General features: G+C 37.9%; 1 non-coding gene across 1 annotated transcript; it reads left to right on the plus strand.

Annotated features, from left to right (window-relative positions):
* Positions 1–5638: 5638 nt before the first annotated feature.
* Positions 5639–5744, plus strand: LOC128291172 (small nucleolar RNA R71). Its single transcript, XR_008280948.1, has one exon. It is a non-coding gene; the product is annotated as a small nucleolar RNA R71 (small nucleolar RNA).
* Positions 5745–6851: the final 1107 nt, after the last annotated feature.

Below are 6851 nucleotides of genomic sequence, written 5' to 3' on the forward strand. Positions count from 1 at the left end.
ATAATGATCAACAAACAAACGATTATGGTACTAGGCTAAAACGATATATAGCCATTTTCGCATGGCCATCCAAGTTTACACAAAACCGAAAGGTACATGACCTTCAACAAAAGGGTAGTCCTATACATGCCATTTCAAAGTTCAACCAAAATTGTACCAAAATGGGGGCTTTGATAGTGTGGATGACTTCGACTTCGATGATCCTGAATCCGATAGCTAACGAGCAAAATCTATAAAATAGAGAAACAGAGAAGACGGAGTAAGCAATTTATGCTTAGTAAGTTTGAGCAAGAGATTCCAGCACAACAAAAGCATAGCATTCATAAAGCTAACGGATAATTTCATATGCACAAATTCTCAATATCATACTCATTTCACATTCCAACCCCTATGTTCATACATAAGGGATCATCTTAGCCAAATACCGGAAACCCATTACTCGACTGAGCGAATATTATTCGAAGGGAATCAACTAATTCAAGCACATACGAACATACCTCATTGCTGGAATTTTCACAAGTGTATAAACTGAAATTTTTACAGCAAGATTGCTCGTTCTCGAATCACGTACCTTCGGAATTTAACCGGATATAACGATTCGCTCAAATGCCTTCGGACAAAGCCGGTTATAGTAATTCATACGAATGCCTTCGGACTTAACCCGGTTTAGTAACTTAAAATGCCTTCGGCTTAGCCCGGATTTATTAACTCGCACGAATGCCTTCGGATCCTAGTCCGGATATAGTCACTTAGCACAAGGCCTTCGGGACTTAGCCCGGACATCATTCGAATAACCGAGCACAATTATCAATAAATTATGACACATTCATATTTCATTTTCATTAGCAAAACTCAAATACAAGGCACTATTCACACTTGAAATTTTGGCTCAAAAGCCACACACAAAGAGCATGATTTTAATTTGCTTTAAACATGATCTAATCAATTCGAATTTAAGCTCTATTACTCAAGTACTTACCTTGGATGTTGTCGAGCGATTTAAACGACTACTCGACTACTTTTTCCTTCCCTTTATCGGATTTAGCTCCCTTTGCTCTTGAGCTTAATTTGACAAATAAATTGATTTAATCATTTGAGCATCGAAGAGGAATTCAAGGTACTTAGCCAATATATATACTCATTAGGCATCAAAGTCGCATATGTACGAATCATGAATCGAACTCAACACATTAGTTAATATTCCTCTTAGCGAATTTTCTAAGCCAAGAATAGGCATCAATATGCTTGCCTCTAACCGAATGCATGCACACCAATTTCCCCTCATGTGGCCGAATATGCATGTCCATGTTGAGGCCAATTATACACTTATTACCACACAAAAACAGCATACATTTTACTAACTAATGCATTCCATATTGTAACTCAATACACATATATCATTTCCTTCATAACCGAAACATCATCATAAGTAAGTATATACCTTGAGATAATATATATATGTCATACCAATACATCATGCTCAAACATATATACATATATATATGCTAGAGCCGAATCTCAAGTTGATTGTAACTAAACATGAACATGATTTCAAAACACAAATCTTACTTTCCATGCAATGAGCATAAATCACACTTATGGATGTACCATGGCCGAATACATCACGACACCATAATTTTGGTCATGATTACACAAAGAACTTAGTATCTCATTCAAAAATGCTTAAAGAAAATCTAAGAGTCCTCAATCCACCATCACATGTATCATCATCAAGCTTCATATTTAACATGCAATGGCATTAACTCAAAATCCACCTTGGCCAAATACCATCCCCATGATATAACAAAGATTTGAACCATGGGCTAATAAGAACATCAAGTTAGCAACCAAAAACATGCATGAATCTCATGGCACAACATCAAACATACCTTAATCTTGATGCAAGTATAGCCAAACCCTTCCTAATCCTCTTCCAAACCAAGCATGAAGCAAAACTCCTTCCTTATCCTTAGTATTTTCGGCCAAAAGAGAGTGAAATGGATGAACAAAATTTTTTGTTTTCTTTCCTACCTACACGGCAATGGGGAGGGAGAGAAGCCTTCACACACACATTTTTTTTTATTCCATACTCCTTATTTTATTTATTCCAACATAACCCACTTACCAAACATGTTTCATGACATGATTTTGCCCATAATTCCTTGTCATGGCCGGCCACTAGCTATTGGGGGGGGAAATTTGACATGCAAGTCCATTGTTTTGCATGCATGCTTTAATTAGTCATCACACATTTCCCCATCATACTTTCAAAGTTTACTACTAGGTCCTTTCTAGTGAAATTCACATTTATAACTCTAAATCAAAACATCAAAAATGTCACACATGAGTTAACACACATTATAGGAAATAAAATAAATATTAAATTATTTTTATGCCTCGGTTTTGTGGTCCCGAAACCACATTCCGACTAGGGTCATTTTAAGGCTGTCACACTCGGGGGAACTGCAGGAGAGGGTGACGAATTTCTGCGGTTGGACCCGCGGAAGAGGATGCTCCCTTCCTCTTCTTCGAGGCTGGTACGGTGGTTTTCTTTCCTCGTGACGACATTAAAAGCCTGTCATATAAAGATTATAATAATATGTAAACATATTCGAAGAGGAAGTAAAAGGCATGAATTAACTATTTCATCCAAGACTACTAATATGAGGCAAACTCAACCACAATAAGAATGAGAATGAGAATAGAAATGTAATGGGTGTAAAGTTTTCCTAGTCTCAATTTAACACAGATTGTATGGTAACTAACATAGGAATGCAAATTAAATGACAGACATTGGTATGGTAATAGCATGAAAATAAGCATAGTAATGTCATGGATATAAGATGTGCAAAATAACTTGATTCTATTCGAAATGTATAATAACTAACCTAAGAATGCAAACTAAATGTTAAAGGAATGAGCAAAATGAAAAATAGTTCAAAAGTAATGGGGATTATTGTAATAATAAGCATTAGTAATAAGTAAAATAGAAGTGAAAGGAGTAAACAAATGCTAAGGAAGAGAGATTGAGCTTTAAAAACGAATTTGGAGGTGGTGCACGGGCGTGGCAGGGGGGCCGTGTAGAGTTGCAGCGGCTAGGGTTAGGGTTTTTGAATGGGGAAGAAAGTGAATAGTGCAGGGTATTTATAGATTTTGCACCACACGGCCAGCGAACACGCCCGTGTTCCCCAATTTCAGCTCGTGTGATTCGCGAATTTCAAATTTGGGCACGTTTGACATTTAGTGCACGCCCTTGTTCCTTAGGCGTGTGGGTTCACACAATCGTATCGTACGACCGTGTCTAGCTTCGTTCGCTTCTCCCACGCCCGTGTGTGCGATCCCCACGCCCGTGTCAATTTAACAGGTTCGACCATGGTTCTTCCACACGGACGTGTCACACGCCCGTGTTGTTTTGGCAGGCTTGACCACGGCCATATCGCATAGCCATGGAGTTTAATCATAGCCCGTGTTGGGGAAATCTTTTTGCCCTATTTTCACACGGCCTTACGTACGTCCGTGTGCTTAGCTGTGTCTCTGTGGAAACACCTGCATTCAAGATTTCTATTAGTAAGTTAGGAGTTAAATACCAAAATTTAAAGAAATTACTATTTTTAATGCTCGGGTTGCCTCTCGAGAAACGCTTATTTATAGTCTAAGCTTGACTTACCTCTCTGTTGAATAATCATGGTGGTTTGAGGAGTTTATTCTCCTCATTCCTATTATCAATCTCATCAAAATAAGGTTTTAACCGGGTGCTGTTTACCTTAAAAGTGCCGAACTTGGGATAACTCACCTCCACCGTACCGAATGGAAAAATACTGAGTACCGTAAGAGGGATTTCCTCATTCAGTGTGGTAGTGACAATGTGGGGATCTGCAGCAACCTTAAGTTGATTTGCAGAGGTATAGGGCTCGTTTTGGCATAGTTTCGGTTTGTCGGGTGTTCTTGGTTTGTTCGTCCTCCATTCATCGAGTTCCTCGATTTGTAATCTCCAATCTTCATGAACAGGTTCTCTACTATTGCTTGAGAATGACTCGTGTACTTCCTTCAGACTCATTTTCTGCAAAGTAGGTGGCACCATATTGTTAGTTTTAGTGGAATGGTTTAGATGATCACCTTTAATTCCTGATATGTTGCCCGAATTGCGAACTTGAAGGGTGATTGTTTCATCTCCCACCCGGAGTGTGAGTTCACCTGTGCCAACATTAATGATGGTTTTAGCAGTTGCTAAAAAGGTCCTTCCTAGGATTAAGGGAGTGTTGCTATCCTCTTCTATGTCTAGAGCAATAAAGTCAACAGGAAATATAAATTTATCGATTTTAACTAGCACATCTTCAATAATACCTCTAGGGAATCTTATAGTTTTATCTACTAGTTGAATGCTCATCCTAGTCTGTTTGGGTTTCCCGAAACCTAGTTGCTTAAATATTTTGTAAGGCATGACGTTGAAACTAGCCCCCAGATCAGCCAATGCATAATTAACATCTAAACTACCAATTAAGCAAGGAATCATAAAACTCCCTGGGTCTTTTAGTTTGTTGGGTAGTTTATTTTGGAGAATGGCCAAGCAAACTGCGTTAAGCTCCATATGTGACGCCTCATCCAACTTTCACTTATTTGCTAAAAGCTCCTTTAAAAATTTCATTGCGTTTGGCATCTGCAATAGAGCTTCAATAAACGATAAGTTAATATGAAATTTTTTCAAGAGTTTAAGGAATTTACCAAATTGTTCATCTGAGCGGTCTTTCCTTGTCGCGTTGGGGTATGGCACATGAGGTTTCTATTCGACAGGCACTAGTTTGTTTTTATTATAATCTACCTCACCTTGACCTTTGCTTACCACAGTTTCTTGCCTCGGTTCTGGTTCAGGCTCAATGACTCATTTGTCATCTTGGATATTAATTGTGTTGAGTTGTTCCCTTGGGTTCGGTTCAGTATTACTTGGCAAACTACCTTGTGGTCGTTCAGAGATTAGTTTGGAAAGCTGGCCTATCTGAGTTTCGAGCCCTTGGATTGATGTTTGTTGATTTTTAAATACTGTCTCAGTGTTCTGAAAATGAGTTTCTAACACTGACATGAATTTTGAGAGCATCTCTTCAAGGGTTGGCTTCTTTTACTATTGGTGGGTGGTTGTTGATAGCCTGGAGGATGTTGTGGTTTTTGATTTCCTTGACCGCCCCACGAGAAATTGGGGTGGTTCCTCCAACCTGCATTTTAAGTGTTACTATATGGATTGTTTTGAGGTCGAGGATTATTACCCATGTAATTTAATTGCTCGTTATCCATGTTGTGGGTATAAGGTTGATATTTCGAATTGTTTGTTCCACCTCCACTTGCTTCGCACTGCATTACTGGGTGAACCTGTGAAGAACTAAGAAAACCATCAATCTTTTTATTTAAGAGTTCTACCTGATTAGAGAGCATGGTGACTGAATCGACGTTATAAATGCTGGCTGTTTTTGTTGGCTTTGTCCTCATGACTTGCCACTGATAATTATTCAGTGACATCTCCTCTATAAACTCATAAGCATCTTTCGGTGTTTTATTGTTGATGGTTCTGCCAATAGCTGTGTCAACCATTTACCGATTCGAAGGATTCAGACCATTGTAGAATGTTTGTACTTGGAGCCAAAGCAGTAACCCATGGTGAGGACACCTTCTCAGTAAGTCCTTGTATCTCTCCCATGCATCGTAAAGTGTTTCTAAATCCATTTGCACAAAAGAAGAGATATCATTATGTAATTTAGCCGTTTTAGCCATTGGAAAGTATTTTAGTAAAAAATTTTCAGTCATTTGTTCCCAAGTAGTAATTGACCCTCGTGGTAACGAGTTCAACCACTGTTTAGCTTTGTTCCTCAATGAAAAAGGGAATAACCAAAGACGAATTGCATCATCAGAAACACCATTAATTTTAAATGTATCGCATAGTTCTAAGAAGTTGGCTAAATGAGCGTTGGGATCCTCATCCTGCAAACCATCAAACTGAACAATTTGTTGTATCATTTGAATAGTGTTAGGTTTTAATTCGAAATTATTTGCAGCTACAGCAGGTCTAACTATGCTAGATTCAGTTTCTATTAAGGAAGGTTTAGCATAATCATACATAATGTGTGGAGTAGGATTTTGATTAGCCGCAATTGCAGGAGGTAGCTGATTGCCTTGGTTTTCAGCCACCTCTTCGATTGGGGGTTGAGTATCACCTTCTTGCTCATTCTCTGTTTATCTTAAACTACGTCATATTTCTCTTTGATTTCTGCGAACTGTACGATCGATTTCTTTGTCGAAAAGTAATGGTCCCGACAGGTTTCTTCTAGTCATAAACTATAAAAAAACTACCAAGAGAATGAAAAAGTAAATTAATTAGTAATAATAATAATAAAATTAAATTAAATTGCAAGAAAAATAAATGGCTAAAGTAATAAAAATTGAGCGTTCCTAATATTTCAGTTCCCCGGCAACGGCGCCAAAAACTTGATCACGTGATTTCGTGATAGGTTTTAAATATTTATAATTACTCGTTCTTGAACTAACTATTATCGAGATGTAGGAAAATGTACCTATCAAACAGTAGTATAGTTTTAGCAAGACCGGATTGTCTAACCCAAAGGAACTAAAAGTACTAGTAATGTTTGACTTTTTATTATCTAGCCTAAGAATAAAGAGGTTTTGTTTTAATTAACTAATTATCTAAACTAAGAACGCACTAAGAACAGAAGTGGGGAATTGCTTTTGGGAAAAATCGATTGACTTAAGACAATACCTAAGGAAAAATCCACCTAGACTTTACTTGTTATTCTGGCTCCAAATCGAACGATTTATTCATTCAACTTGTTTCGCAGAGATCCCTAAGT

Source organism: Gossypium arboreum, chromosome 3 (assembly GCF_025698485.1).
Source record: "Gossypium arboreum isolate Shixiya-1 chromosome 3, ASM2569848v2, whole genome shotgun sequence".
NCBI classification, from domain to species: domain Eukaryota; kingdom Viridiplantae; phylum Streptophyta; class Magnoliopsida; order Malvales; family Malvaceae; genus Gossypium; species Gossypium arboreum.